Source organism: Ictidomys tridecemlineatus, unplaced genomic scaffold, assembly GCF_052094955.1.
Source record: "Ictidomys tridecemlineatus isolate mIctTri1 unplaced genomic scaffold, mIctTri1.hap1 Scaffold_162, whole genome shotgun sequence".
Lineage (NCBI taxonomy): Eukaryota > Metazoa > Chordata > Mammalia > Rodentia > Sciuridae > Ictidomys > Ictidomys tridecemlineatus.
In genome coordinates, this window is record NW_027521417.1 from 447,527 (window position 1) to 464,216 (window position 16,690).

General features: G+C 40.5%; 1 pseudogene; it reads left to right on the forward strand.

Moving 5' to 3' along the window:
* Positions 1-7,054: 7,054 nt before the first annotated feature.
* Positions 7,055-16,690, forward strand: part of LOC144372779 (junctophilin-1-like) — a 71,272-nt pseudogene continuing 61,636 nt past the window's right edge.

Sequence of the window (16,690 nt, forward strand, 5' to 3'; positions counted from 1 at the left end):
TTAACTGCCTAATAGTTAATTTTTTCCCTTTCCTTCACTATGAGTCACTTAGCTGATTTACTCCATAGCCATACTTTCAACAATATTGTGTCTTCCCTCTTTATTCAGCTGCCTTATGAAAAGGTTATCAGATTAATTTTCACAACTTTTAATATCTTAATACTGACATTCCCAAATATGCTATCTATTCCCTTGCCATCCCCCATTTGCGCTATTTCAAATACCGACTTGCCTTTCAGCCATATCTTCAGAACAAAGCACTGTGATTTTTAAATGCAGCATGAGGGAGATGAACTCATCGTATTGTCCCTCAGATACCAGGCACACCTTTTCCAGAGGGTCTCTTCTATTCTCACACTTTTATATGGGGTCCCCTCATTCCTTCCCTCCCTTGGGTGTCTCGGCTCAAGATCATCGCATAATGATGTCTGGAAGGATACGCCTTCATTATATCTAAAGGCTAAGCAATATGCCCATGATTCCCCCAAAATCAATCAACCATAGCAGTCCCTTGTAATTCTATTATTTTTTTCTTTTTAATCTCCTGTCTCTGTAGAGATAGAAAGAAAGAGCAAGGACTATGCCTTACTTCTGTGTCTCCCAACCTAAAATATGTATCATATATACACACATGTGTACACATACACACATACTTATACATTTTATGATTTTTTTCAGGTACTAGGTCTTCAAAGTAGATTTGCAGCCCAAACTGTATCCTCAAGTTCACTACTCTTTATTAAGTATCCCTTTAATCTGTCAATACTTTTTTAATTATTGGAACTTTCCTGAAACCCTCTGTAAATTTCATCACAAGACACGGATACTATGTAGGTCTACATGGAGCTTTCCCTACTAGGGAGAATAGGCAGAGAGCCACAGGGGACTAGTCATGGGAAGAAACCAAAGTACTACCCTTGAGATTTAAGTAAGGCTCAGCTGGTGTTTTATATAGGAATTAGACCATTTCTAAATTAGACTCTTGGCCTCTAAAGCAGGATTGCCTTGTTGTACCAGGCAACAAGTATCCAGCAATCACATAAAATTCTGGTACCATGAACCATCCTGGCTGTAACACTGTATGTAGCCTAGAATTAAGAAAGCTAGAAAGGGATACAAAAAAGAAAAATAGGAATGAAACACCTGAAGTGGTGGGAGAGGAAGAGGGAGAGAAGCAAGAGACAAAGATTTCACAGAAGCCTGAGAGATAAGCGCTCTCAAGTATGAAATTCATAGCTGCCACCAGCAGGATGGGAACGGATGAGACGTCACCGCATCTGTCAAATAGGAGGTCCCCAAAGGCTAGAGAAGCTTCACTAGACTAGCGATAACATAATGCAAATCAAGTGGTGGAAGAATCAGAGGGGGAGAAGTAAACACTGGAATGTAAAGAAGGTCTGCAGCTTCAAGACTAGACAAAGGACACAAGGACCAAGTGGGACCAAGAAATTAGAGCTATTTTAATATGGAGGACACAAAAGCACACTTGCTGGCTAGAAGGGAAGAAAAACAATAGGGCCAAGCAATCATGTACTGAAACCTGTGAAACTGTGAGCCCCAAACATAGAAGATGATTTTCTCAGGTAATCTGTCACACAGTGAAGAAAAGTTGATCAACATAGACATTAAGTTTTGAAAAGAAAGCAAGCAAGGGTGTTCCCTATATGTTTCCTCCTCTGTAAGGAAAAGATAAGGTCTCATGCTCAGTAAGAGGCCTGGGGCTTAGGGGGTCTCCAGGACAGTGTTAAACATCTGTAAGTTTAGGAAACTAAACATCTAGGAAAAGATCTCCCACGGAGGATGGAGGTGCTCAATGCTTGCAACCACAGTTTGCAGTGGCAACTGGTAAATGATGTACTTACCTCCGAAGGGCTTCCAAGGAGCAGGAGATGGAAAATGAATCTAACATGACTTACGTATGTACATATATGAATACACCACAGTGAATCTCCACAACACATACATCCACAAGACTGGGATCTTAATTAGAATAAGACACACTTCATGTTTTTACAAATATGTCAAAATTACTCTTCTATCATGTGAGGCAAGAGCTCTGTCACTGAGCTACAGCCTCAGTCCTACTTTACTGTCATGTATAACTAAAAAGGAAAAAATTAAAGGTTAGGGACTGGGAAGACAGATGCACCAGAAGGCCACTATGAAAAGGAAACTGAGTGCCAGGGGTGGTGTGGCAGAAGTGACTCATAAGAGCCTCCAAGCAGAGTAAGGAAGGGAAGAGCCAGGAGAGGAGCAAGGACATAAAAACAGTGGAGGCTTTGATAAGAGTCGATGGTGTTTGTTCAGTGGGAAAGACAAGAGAAGGCTGTCAAAGGGTGGAATTATAACCTTCCAATTCTCAGAACTGCCCTATGTCTGGGTCAAAGTAAGATCCAGGCTGGGTCTGGGAAGTGAACTTTAAAGCTGAAGGTCATGAAGCTGCAAAAGGCAGTGGTTCTGAAGTCAAGATGAAGCTGTCCAGGACAAGGCAAGGCAAGTGGACAAAGAATGAATCATAGAAGAACATGGGAGAATGGCCTAAAGAAGATGCTGATCAGAGTAGGGCACCAATGGCATGAGTGCATAGTTCAAGTGGCAAAAGGAGGTGCTACTGAGAAGGGAAAAAATGAGAGTTATTTATTTAGTATCTTATTATTATTTAGTTTTTGATCTCTAGTATTCAGTTGCCTACTTAACATCTCTTCAAGTGTATATTTCCGGGTTTTCTTTCTTCTTCTTCTTCTTCTTCTTCTTTTTCTTCAGTACGGGGGAATCAAACCCAGGGCTTACATATGCTAGGCAAGCGCTCTACCACTGAGCTATAACCCCAGCCCTGGTGAATATTTTGGAATCATCCTCTACTAAAAAAATACATCTTCTCCAACCCCTGTAATTCCTCTTCTATCTTCATTTTGTTTTTAAAATTCTAGACAGGAGTATTGACATTTGCCCAGTCAGCTATTGGAAAAACCTAAGAAATAAAAGTCATCCTTACCACCCCTTCTCACTTCCCACCCAGGCTCCTCCTCCCTGCTCTTAAGGCTTGCAACATGCTCTCAGCCTCCATCCAATAGAATAAAAGACTAACAAAGAACCACCTGCAGGGTACATAGGCTCCTGGTTCAGGTTTGATCATTTACACTTTGAATAATCCAACGCACACAAATGTCCTAACCCCTTTGTCTTCTTATTTTCTCTTAGTTATTATGAGATATTTTTTGGAGTGGAGATTGAACCCAAGTGTGTTCTACTACTGAGCTACATCATCTTCAGCCCCTTTTTATTTATTTATTTATTTATTTATTTATTTATTTATTTATTTATTTATTTTGGTACCAGGAATTGAACAGAGAGGTACTCAACCACCAAGTCACACCCCCAGCCCTAGTTTGTATTTTATTTAGAGAGAGGGGTCTCACTGAGTTGCTTAGCACCTCGCCATTGCTGCATGAGGCTTTGAACTCCAGATTTTCCCAAGCTGCTGGGATTACAAGCATGTGCCATGACACCTGGCTTATTTTTTGAGACAGGGTTTTCCAAAGTTGCTGAAGATGGCTTTGAACCTCTGATCCTCCTGCCTCAGCTTCCCAAAATGCTGGGATAATAGGTGTGAACCACTGCACCCAATATGAGACTTACATGAATTAATACATGTGAAGAACTTAGTATAATATCTGACAAACAGTTGCCTTTAAGAAGGGATTAAAGACCTAAAGCTGGACCTGGGGATATAGCTCAGTTGGTAGTAGTGCTTGCCTCATATGCATAAGGCCCTGGGTTCAAACCCCAACACCACAAAAAACAATCTGAAGATCACTAATTTTAGAATACTGTTTGTTCTTCTGATCTCATTCTGCCTGCAAAGCTTATGGCCATATTTCTTAATTATTGTATTTATTAAACATTAAATTTTAAATTCATTAAAAATTTCTTGAATTTTTATAAATGCTTAGATGATTACAAATAATCAACATATTTTTATTTGATTTTATAAATCAAGCTAGTAGTATTAATTTTGAATACATCAAGTGATTTCAACTGTATGTGTTTTATACTTTAATTCATCTCCTTAAGGTAATAAACACCTACAGATTATCTGCTTTGTAATTTTTTTATTAAAATTATCAATAATTAGTTCTAATATATAAATTAAAATCAAATTTTTCAATGTACCTTCATTTAAAAAATAAAACATCATTAAATTCTAAGCAAAACACCTTTCTCAACATTTTGTTAACTCCACGTATTTATACTCTAAGTGGCTCACCATTTGTTATAAAAGTTTTTAGAGTAAAAACATAACAGCTAGGTTTTAAGCATGGAGGAAAACAAACTGTTAGAGTGGTTGTTGGCCCCTGGGCTTTAATGACCTCCCCCATCCCACCTGTCACACCAACATTCACATTCTCTTTTTACTAATCTCTTCTTAAAGCTAAATTCAACTCCCCCTTATCCAGGGCAAAAGTTCAGCATGAGAGGGAAAATAAGGACATTACTAACCCTGAGTACTGAACTGCAGCGTTATTCTACTGCTACACAGTCTTTCTCAATGCTTCCTCTTCCTAGTTCTCATTGCCAATCTTCTACAAGCAAAGATATGGAACCTGAACACTAGGGTTAACAAATACACCTGTGTGACAGGAGAAACTTCATCTGTGGTGGTAGTAGGTGAATGGAAGCATGGCTTATATGGTTACTTTGCCAAAAATTGTTCAGGATACCAAAACTTTCCTTCATGAAGAAACTCAATGGCAGAGTCAGGTTAGAATTGAAATTTAATAGCACACATGCAGTGGAAGGTTCTCATTTTTAATTAAGGTTCCTTCCATGGGAAGAAACCAATGAATGACCAGGTCCATTATCCTACTGAAATCTCCATGCTCTACCCAGATGCGTGTGCAATGCCATCCTTTGCCCTTCTACCACAACTGGACGAGTTATCCATTCAGAAGCCAGAAACCTACTCTATGCCATGTATGCCAGAAGAATTCTCATTTCTGTGAGAACTAAAGAGAACCTACTAACACACATGAGTGGAGCCAAAAGCAAACAGGCAAAAAAGCAAAAGGGCAAAAGCTACTGTGAAGAAAGCCCATTCAAAAAGGGGAGGAAAAAGATGTATTAGCTTGAGCAACCACACTGTTTCTCCTATCAAACAGAACCTCAGAATAGATGGGAATGTGTCCAGCTCCCAATTCTGGTGTATGCCATAACAGGAAATAAAATTATGGCTCAGCTGCAAAGCTCTGGGCCCTCTTTTTCCCAGTGGCCTAAATCAATCCCCAGTCCAGGACAAGATGCTGAGCGAGATGCCTAATTATTTTAGGCCACTAGGGTAAGCACTATTCCTGGCAACTCTGCAGGCAGTGCCATGGATGAGGGTTTCTAATTCTCTTTGGTGATTTGGCTCAGTGTAAACTGAGATTTTTCTTTCAGTCTTTCAGACAGATAAGCAGGGAAGATCAGCTCCAGTCCTAAGAGAGACACAATCAAGGTCAATTTCAGTTCCTTTTCTGTGCAGGAAAGTCTACTTTTGCCCTGCTGGCTTCCCAACACCTGTCCTTACATTTTTTATCTGCTTATCAAATACCTAGTGAGAGGTATTTGGCAGACTGTGTTCTGGTCCTCCGACAAAAGCCTCTCAGTCTAAGGAATAACAAGAGTTGCCTGCAAGGCAGTTTTCCTGAGAGGCCAACCTAAGACCCTTGGCTGTGAATCTGAGTATTTTAAGGGTGAGGTTGAGATCAGTGTCTCCTTAAAAGAGGCAATACTGACTGCTTCAACTTGTCCAGTACCAAATCCCTAATTCTTGGCTGGGCACTGCTCTCACAGTATACCCAGTTATTATCTAACATTAAAAAAGCAAATCTAGTTATTTCTATTCAGAAAATAATGAAACCGTTTTAAAAGTTTGGGGGCTAGAGGGACAGCTCATTGGTAAAGCATTGCCTCATATACATGAGGCCCTGGAGTTCCAGCCCTACCCCCTACACACACTCACACCTCAAACACATACACACAGAAAGTTTAGAAGAGGTATCTAAAGTGAATTCAACAAGGCAGTGTTGTAGCTGGAAAGTGGATCAGCTGACACCTGTCCCTGGTTTTGTAGGTCACAGCTTCTTTGTTAGTTTAGAGCACTGTTTTACTTACCTTTCATCCTTGAAAACTTCTATTTACTTTCTTAAATCGAGCATACCAGTGGAGATGTGTCAAGTGTACATTTCAGGCACATATACAATACATACAGACTGAGTCTTCTGCCTGTTGGATACACAGCTCCAGGATCAAGGATTTCTAAGGTTGTGAAGAACAACAAATGAGGCATTAACGTAAGCAGGCTCTAATGGAAAAGAAAGCATCCTGTGCCCCTCCAAAGACAGCTTTAAAACCTCTTCTTTATTACAAATAAAAACTAACCAATTTATCCTGTGCTTTTTCAAACTGCACTGCTCTCCCTCAGTATCTTCATTAAAGAAACGCAAACACATGTGCTTTGAAATGGGTAGGTGTGAAAAAACATTCTGCACAATTATATCTAGGCTGCCTCAGATTTATATCACATGCATACAGATATTTGGAGGACATTAATTCACAATGACAGCTGAGCATGACAAATGCAACAGTACACAAGTTGGAATGCTAGAAAAAATGCAACTACAAACCCCATGCAGACAAACACATACAATGAGTTTTCCCTCATCACACACTTGGCCGCACTTACAAGGAGCTTAAGCACAATTGAAAAACCCCAAACACGGGCGGCTCCGGCGCCGCGAGCTGCCCCCACACAGGGAGCCGCGCCTTCATCTAGAGGCGTGATTGTCGCGCGTCCCCGGGTACAATTGCCCTCCCACCTGCATCCCACTGCGCGAACACATGCGCGCCCGCCCGCCAGGGAAGCGGCGGCTCTCGGGGGCTGGGGGCAGGGCCCCGTGGGGCGGGATCGCCGCGGGGCCCGGCCTCTGCGCCTGGAGAGGGGACTGGAGAGGGGACGGGGGGGGGGGCCCGCGGGGCGGCGCCCGGCTCACGTGGGCGGGCGGGAGCAGCTGAAGGTCCGCTCGGGAGCCTGGGCTGTCCTCTCGCGCGAGGCGCTGGCCTGGCCGGCGGCGGAGAAGGAGGAGAAGGGCGGCTGTGGCGGCAGCGAAAGAGGAGGGGAGGACGGGGGCGGCATCGGACTGGAGCCAAGCAGCTGCGCTAGCTGCCCGAAGCGCAGTCGGGAGCTCGCCCGCCGGGCCCTCACCCCCGAGCTACACCCTGCGGTGCCTAGCTCTGCCCGTGTCCGTGCCCCCGGTGCCTAGCTCTGCCCGTGTCCGTGCCCCCGCGGGGAGCGCGCCGGGGCTGCCCCCCCAATGACGGGCGGAAGGTTCGACTTCGACGATGGCGGCACCTAACTGCGGCAGCTGGGAGGAGGGCAAGGCGCACGGGCATGGCATCTGCACGGGGCCCAAGGGCCAGGGCTTGTACTCGGGCTCCTGGTCCCACGGCTTCGAGGTGGTCGGAGGCTACACCTGGCCCAGCGGCAACACCTACCAGGGCTACTGGGCTCAGGGCAAGCGGCACGGGCACCCCCACTCGCTACGAGGGTACCTGGAGTAACGGGCTGCAGGACGGGTACGGCGTGGAGACCTACGGGGACAGAGGTGAGCGGCGTCGCGGGCGGCTCAGCTGCTCCAGGAGACGGTGCGGTGGGCATTGCCCAGGCTGCGGGGAAGCGGGGAGGACGCGAAGTGCACATGTCCAGAAACCCGCCAAAACACCTGGGGAAGCCTCCCTCCCACTTCCCGCGCCCTCCCTCCCCCGGGAGGGTGCTTTGGGTTGGGACTGGTGCGTGAGGGGTTAGTCTGACCCCCTTCTTGAAGCAGGTGATGTGTCCACACCCGGGGGAGTGAGGCGTGAATATACCTGGCGGGTGCCGACACTGCACTGACACCAGGAGGGAGCGCCGCCCGGGAAGGTTGGGCTGGAGAGAGGACGCTGTCACTTGAGCCCGTCTCATTAAGTTCCTGATCCCTCCCTCTCCTGGCCGGGTTTGAAATCACCACTCCCGTGGAGTTAGAGCGAAGGCCCTGAGCTTGTGAGGCTGCGAGTCTGTGCTAACGGCTCCTCGGATTGGTTTCACCTGGAGTCTCCTATTTCGCATTTGGTCCTCTAGTCGCCTAAAGATAGAAGCCAGAACCCCATAACTAGGATGTTGGGGAATTGAACCTTATTTAGGGTGCATTTGGGAACGTCCTGATCAAGGGAGCAAAGAGGCCACCTGATGCAGGTGGGATTCAAGTGGTGTATGTTTTTCTTTCTAGATTTCTTTTGCTTCCTTAAAAGTAATCTTTGCAGACCATTGGACAAATTAATGGGAAAATAGTTTAGAAATGGGCAGTGAAGTTTCCATTTAAAAAAAAAATTGAAAGATGTGTTCCTATAGCTGCAAAGTTAGCAACAATTTTGCTTCTCAGAATGTCATTACTAAAAACTGATTTGCATTAAGGTGTTGACCTAAATAGTATTCCTGACTGTGAATCAAAATCACCTTATTTTAATATTTAACAATATTTGGGAAAGAAATTTTGTATACAGTAGGACAGAAGTTCCTTTTTTAAATTGGGAAAAGTGTACATTATTGAAACAGGTGTCAAAAGTTGAATTTGTATGCAAAACTGAGAAAGATGAATGTCATGCATTGGCAAGGTACACTTTCTGATAATAAACATGATCATATTTAATTGAAAAGGATTGTGTGGAGGCGATCACCTTTTGGAATTAAGCCCCTCAGAGTTAAAGGATATTAAAGGGATCCAATTAAAAGTTTCTCCAGCCCACTGCAACTCCAGTTATGCCATTGCTTATATAAAAGCTTATACAATTTGTACACTTCACTTACTCAGAATACTTGGGCTGTGTTTCAAATGCAAAACAGCAGAATGGTAGGATTGGCTAAAAAGGACATCTTTTCATCCTACAGTATAAATAAAAGATATGGTTCTCATGGATTTAAAAAAAACAAAAAACTTTAATACTTTTCTGTGGGCTGTATGAGTCCTGAATTCCATAGTAGTTAATCGGGGCCCCTTAAATGTTCTCAATGGACATAACATGCCTTGGTTGACAGCCCTATATTTGTTAATTTGTGACTAGATTTTTATTGGAAGCCCTAGCTCATAACTGAATTCCATGCTCAAAAGTGGATTGCCAAATTTACTTTTTAAAAGTGGACATTATTTTATAACCCTTTTAGAAGACTGTGAATAGTTCTCTCACTTCAGTTTTAGGTTAAAAATAGTCTCCTTTTTAAGTTACTAGTCATTAAACAAAATCTCTTGGTTTAGAGTATTCATTATACCTGGTAATCAAAATATATGTAGCACAGTATGTGTTCTATCTATGTATGTGTTATAGAAACCAAATAAGTCTTCAGAATGACTTTGTGAATCTGTCTTCTGTTTATTAATTTAGCCTTAAAATTTGATATTGCCATAGTACTGTAGTTTTCTACCTAAAACACCAAAATCCTAATGTGCTACAAATAGAAATTAAAATAAAAAAAACTTAAAAAATCACTTTTGAATGTCAACAACACTCTGCTGTTGACTGTTTTTTCCCTCAGATGTCACTTCATTAGAAAAATCCTTTAATAATAAAATGGTCTAAATGGAAGCATATTGCTATAACTTATTTTTGGTCAAAGTAGGAATTATCACTTTCCCTATTCTTCTAAAGAGTTATTTTTGCCTCCATTCTCTGTACCACCACATATTCATTCCTGTACATCTTCTTATAGATTTAGGGAAAATTTAATTCCATGTATTTTATGGTAACATTGCACTAAAGGTTAAGAAGGAAGTAGTGATTCCATCTGAAAGTTATCAATTTATTAGTGATTTGTGTGTGAAGTATTGCTGAGCTAGAAACCCCTTGAGTGTTAATTAAGAATAAATTAGCATACTCCAGAAATCCAAATCTAAGGTACATGGAATTTTTTGTGCATATTCTGATGTACTGTACTGTTTTTTTCACCTGTCATAAGACTATTGAAAATATTTAGGAATAACCATTATTTTGTTAACTATCTTTGTAGCATATAAACTTAAGTTTGGCACGGAGCAGTCCAAATTTGACTGAATTTTGTTCTGAACTGGATGCTTTCCACTACAAGAGTGTGCAGTAAAAACAGCTAGATCTAAAAAATCAGTTCCAAAGTGAACAGGATTTAAAACAAAACCCATAAAAATAATTTTTTTTGCTTGTGAAATTTGCATCTCTATTTTAGGAATCAGGAGAAACTAATTACAACTTTATTTGAGCAGCAGGAAGAAATTGGAACCCACCTGCTTTATAAAGAAATAGGCCCTTTTTTCTAGGTTAATTGACTAAACTAAATCTATTTTAAATTTCAGATGAACTACTTGCAATTTGACCGTAAAATGGTTTCTAGCAATGCCATGGAGGAATTCTTTCCTACTGTGATTTTACAAAATAGGGGGGGGGATTGTGGCCAATGCTGCTATTCCTGCCCCCCTCCCTATTTGACAGTTAAGCAAAGATTTAAACTTTCTAATTATTGCTCTTGCTTTAAACAGCCTAGATTTTCAAGGAATACTTCTTTAGAAATTCCATATACTGATCTTATTTTGGAGATACTAACTTGAGGAAACTAGCTATTAATTTTCCATCAATGTTAAACATTTACCAAGATGATTATGTTTTAAGAAGTGTAAATATGTATTGATATCAAACAATATTTTTATAAACTGTCCTGGCAAAACAAACATCATGTAGAAAAGTTAAAAGAATATTATTATAGCGATTTTAAATACTAAAATAAGGTGGTTTGTTTTACTGTACATGTATCAGATTATATAACTTTTATCCTAGAATTTAGATTTTATCTATATAGGCAAAGTCAAAGTTGAACTTTTCTAATAATTCTGTTCCCTTTCATGTTGTGGCAGTGTTTGGTGATTGCAAATATTCAGTAGGAAGCTTCTTACCCTAAAATGTTATTATACAGCTATCCTTTTGGGTTTATCCTTTTGAGAAAGCTATGGTTCACCCATCCCTTTAGAAGTTCATAGATGTCAGGTTAAGAGCACATCTATGAAGAATATAATATTCATAGTACCAGACCCACTTTGTATTCCATTGTTGTTCTACTGTTTATCTGTTTATATGATGGAAATATGTCAGAATGGTCAGAAAGTGAAGGTAGTCTTGGAATTGGCATCATTACAGTTTTAGCTTTTACATGCAATGAAATAATCAGCCTTTGTTTACACAAACCAATATCATTATTGCTCAGTATATTTAAAAACATGTATCCTATCTATTAGAAACCTGTGCATGGTAATATAAAATGCAAAGGGCAAGATAAAAATCTCCATACTCAAACAGAATAAGGTGCAGACAGACCATAACCAGGATTTATTTTCTGACATCATAAATTGTCATGATTAACATAGAAGTAATTACATTTTAAAATTCCAGATAGCTGCTTTTGGGGATACTATAGTGTAAAATTTTGCTTTGTTTAAAGAAAATGGGCTTGGCACTGAAAAGGGAATTCTAAATTCCTTAATTTAACCTTCATTTCCTCAAAAAATTATTTAAAAACCTGTACCAAGTTATTTAGACATTTGTACTTATTTAGTAGAAAAACACTTCATATTATTCTGTAGAAAACACTTCAGATTATTCTCTCTCTGAAAAAGCGAATATTCATTGAAAAACTGATCTGGTACTAACAGTTTTAATGGATACTCTCAAGTACATCTTTTCTCAAGATAGGTTTCCTCTGGCCTGGCCTTATCTCAGTTTTTCCAGTGCTAATGAGAGTATTCTTTTCAGTCACCGTAGCTGTATAGTCACCAAACATCCAGCTTCCACAGGACACATAAGCCAGAATTTGGGGATTTCGTGATCCTTTTTGAAGTAATTTCTTCCCTCAAGGTGCTTCCAGTCTGTAATGTGATTTACACTGCACTGGTAAAGGCTGGATAAATCTATAAAGAGAAAGGCCAGGAGAAACAGGTTTAGCAAACAATATGGTACAAAACTTCATCTTTTCACTTGAAGGGCAAAATGTTAAGCAAATTGCTCATTTTTTTCCCATGATGGTTCGATATATTCAGGATGGATATTGTATTTGTCAAGTCACTCAGCTCAGAAAGGTTCACCCAAATCCAAATTGTATATTTTATATATTAAATGGTTTTCCCTAACCTAAAAATAAGATGCTGAGTGTGACAGAAAATCTAAGACCATTCATTTGACAACCCATGTCCCAGGCATTCAGATCACTGCTAGTCATTTTAAGCCTTTGTGCTTGTTGGAATATTATACTAACATAGACATAAGTCATTTTTAGAAATTTTCAGCTAAATTAATAATTTAGAATAAGATTTACAAATAGTTCATTTCATCTCCTGTTGCACTGCCTTCCTAAGGAATTTTTAAAATATTAATTTCAAAGAGGAAAAGTTGTTTCCTAATGTTTGCTCTGTTTGTATTAGAAGGGAATGGTTTTCACTCAGAAAAATTTAATGAAATTTAGAAGCAAAAATTATCCAACTTTTAGAAAAATCCTATACAGTTGAAGTCATAAGGCCAAAATTGCAGGGCCGAAATTTATAACTGGATGAAAAGTATATCCTAGAGTGGACTTGGAAGTGTGTCCTATCTGACCTTGGGCCTACCTGCCCTGTGCTCTGAGTTATCCCAGTGCTCACAGGCGTCGCACCCATGTACCCCTGACTCATGCTGTGCTTTCTTGCGATCTCTCCAAGGTACCTACCAGGGCCAGTGGGCTGGAGGCATGCGGCACGGCTACAGTGTGCGCCAGAATGTGCCCTATGGCATGGCCACGGTGATCTGCTCACCCCTGCGCACCTTGCTGGCCTCCCTGCGCAGCGAGCAGAGCAATGGCAGCGTGCTCCACGATGCAGCGGCTGCAGCTGACAGCCCGGCAGGCACCCGTGGAGGCTTCGTGCTCAACTTCCACGCTGATGCCGAGCTTGGAGGCAAGAAAAAGGGCGGCCTCTTCCGCAGGGGCTCCCTCCCTTCTCGGAAGCATGAAACTTCGCAAGTCTGAGTCCAAGTCTTCCATCTCTAGCAAGCGGAGCTCCGTCCCCAGCGACGCAGCCATGAGCAGAATTAGTTCTAGTGATGCCAACTCCACCATCAGCTTTGGCGACGTCGATTGTGATTTCTGCTCCGTGGAAGACCACGTGGACGCCACCACCACTGAAACCTACATGGGCGAGTGGAAGAACGACAAGCGCAATGGTTTCGGCATCAGCGAGCGCTCCGACGGCATGAAGTATGAAGGCGAGTGGGCAAATAACAAGAGGCATGGATATGGCTGTACCGTGTTCCCTGATCGCTCCAAAGAAGAGGGAAAATACAAAAATAATATTCTGGTCCGTGGAATAAGGAAGCAGCTTATACCAATAAGAAATACAAAAACTAGGGAGAAGGTGGACAGAGCAATAGAAGGCGCACAAAGGGCAGCCGCCATGGCGAGAACCAAAGTGGAAATTGCTAATTCAAGGTATGTAAATGCAAGGTGGGTGGTTTTGCTGAGTAGGGTCATTCAAAATATTTTGTCTGTCAGTCTGCTGGTGACATCACAAATAGGTTTCTTCACTTGCCAAAAATGAGCCCAGTAGAATAAAAGTCAGAGATGATGTACTTGCACTTTTCTGAAAATTTACATCACCCCAAAATGTTGAAGATTCATCATACTTCCTTTCCTGTTCTAACTTATTTAACAGCGTGATGATGTTCACTCAGAACCTTTGCACCTCTTCCTTCATTCAGGAAGTTACCTTTTTAAAAGAACAAACCTCTGAAATACTGCTACAGAGAGCTCTGTTTTGTGTGCAATAGAGACAATCTCTCTCCACATAGAAATATACCCAGTATTAATGTGTACCTTTATTCTAATGTTTGAGTTGAACAGATCTGTAAAATTATCATTAATTCAAACTTCATTGAAGTCTTAATAGGTGAAATTGGTTTTAAGAAAGCCATGAAGATCTGCTAGATATGGCAAAAGTAGAAAGTTAAGATAAGATCTAGTGTGTTTAGTTTTAAACAACAGAGCTCCTCTGAATGAGAAAGGCAAAGAGACTCAGGCTTGTAAGAATGTCCACATTCTGTGCAGGAAAGATTAGATCATTGGTATATTAAAAGGTAAGGGGTCTGGGAAACTTGACATGGACAGATGGGACACTCACTGTGCCAAGGTTGGAAGAAAAAGCAGTAGAGAAGGGCTGGAGTGGGAGATTGAGAGTGAATAATAGATTGATAATGGGGAGGTAGGGTCAGGAGGACTTTGTACTTGAAGTTTACCATTAATATCTAGATTTGGGGATTCAGCAAGAGGGCTGGAGGAATATGTTGGGAATAAAATTTTATTATGTATGAGTATCATAGGTTAGACAAAAAGAAAGGAAAAAGTTGGTTATATGTGGAGATTTTGATGTATATTTAGATAGATACCTACTGGCTGTAGTTTTGTGTGACTTGAAGCATCAGTTTGGCATAGAATGTTAAAAATTCTGTTTCTGCCTCAGTAGTAACTCTTCTACCTCTTTTTGAAACTGCAAAGTATTAGCATGTCTTCAACTTTTTATTCTTAGCATTGAGTTAATGGACAACTCCCCCTTTTCAATTGAACCTTATGAAATTTCTGATATCTTAACTTTTTGTGTACAAAAAATGGGCAGTTTTATATGATTCAACTTAATACTTCTGGACTTAGAGAGTTTGTTGTTGCTGCTGCTATTTTATTTTTAATGCTATCTTAGGGTCACTATTTACTTCTGAGCATCCCAAACACTAATTGGAAAGTGAAAGAGGCCATCTTTTTTTTTTCACTATTTTTAGATAGATATTATGTTGAAACTCCTCAAGGTTTTCCTCTTCATCCCAAACTGAATCCTATTTTAAAGTGAATGTTTCCTGTTCACCAACGCAAACTTTCATGAAGGATTTTTTCCATTTTCTCCACAGAGCATCTTTTTATATAAATTACTTTTTTTAGTTGTAGATGGACACAATATCTTTATTTTTTAATTTGTTTTTATGTGGTGCTGAGAATCGAACCCAGGGCCTCCTGCATGAGAGGCAACTGCTCTACCACTGAGCCAGAATCCCAGCCCGAACATCCTTTATTGTAGATCATGGTTCTCTCTGGTCAGCAAGTCTACTTTCAGTTTACTTGTCAGCTGGGCTACTTGGCACATCTAATCTTGCTGGTTTCCCTGGCCCTCAGCTAATTTTCAGAGCAACTTTATACATTTTTCTAGGCCCAAGCCTCTAATTTTAAATGCATTCCTGGATTCTTCCATTTTATTTTCACATTACAACCTAGTGTATACTAAAGGCAAGTTCATTCTTGACAGATGATAAACCGGTACAGACAATCTAGCAAATGACTTATTATTGACTTTTATGACTAGTTTAAATTGGAGGAAACTACATGATACAAGCGGGCTACTTGTGATACAGAGATGATCTCTGATTATGTTAGTCTCATGAAAACCCATTTACCCAAGTCCTATTCACATTTTCTCTTTTGAAAGACTTTTAAGGGTAGGATCATATACTTTGTGAGTACTATATTTTATAGTTATAACCTGGAGAACTTTAGCCTAAAAATCTTTCAGACAGCTAACTACTGCAGATTTTACTTAACTATTTAAAAAACACTCAACTCATCATGCTAAATGCAATAAACCAGCCATGGAAGGACAAATACTGCATGATCCCACATACATGAGGTATCCAGAATGGTCAAACTCAGAAACTGAATACAGCAGTAGTTGTCAGGGAGTGGAGGGGGGAAATGGGCAATTATTGCTGATGAATAGAAAGTTAGTTATGCAAGTTGAATAATTCTAGAGATCTGCCATACATCACCGTGCCCGTAGTTAACAGTACCAGATTGTGCACTTAAAATTTGGTGAGGGCAGGACTCATGTTAAGTGTTACCCCAGTTTAAAAAATACTGCTATTTGGGTGACATAATAGAAAGATTAAACTAAACTTTTATATTTTGCTTATTTCAATTTTTTAGTCCTTTTCAGATTTCTTGCTATAATTACTACTACAGATATAGAGTTTTGCAACTTGTTCTTGGAGTGGGTAGCTGAAGGACTAACATTCCCCATGTATTAGCTCTTGAGATTAGAATTCTACTGTCTTTTTAAATTTTTTTTAATGGAAGATTTTCTTAAGGTTTTAGAGATTGCTGCCTGGAAGGAGGAACTTCTAGCTATGTTATTAATAACTGTGGCTCTTTATAATGCCAAAATATTTGCAGAGTCCTTCCTGGTCCTTCTGCAGTTGCTGTTACTGTTGAGTTTTGAGTCCCGCTCCCCCCCAGTGCTGGGATGGAATCCAGTGCCTCCTTCATGCTAGGAACACACTTTATCATTGAATTCCACTGCCAGTCCAATATTTTAGCTTTTAAAAATATTGAAAAATTAAGAACATAAAATGATGGGTTGTCCTGTCCCCAGCTCGGCCCAATCATGTCAGAATAAGAACTAGAAACTAAGACTTCTGGAGCTTACTGCTATGGAAATCACTAGTTCACCAGTAGCAATACAGGAAGATGACCACTTAATAGTTAACAGCCATTCAGTTTGTCCACCCAGATGGTATTGATCTTGATTCTGTTATTTTTTAT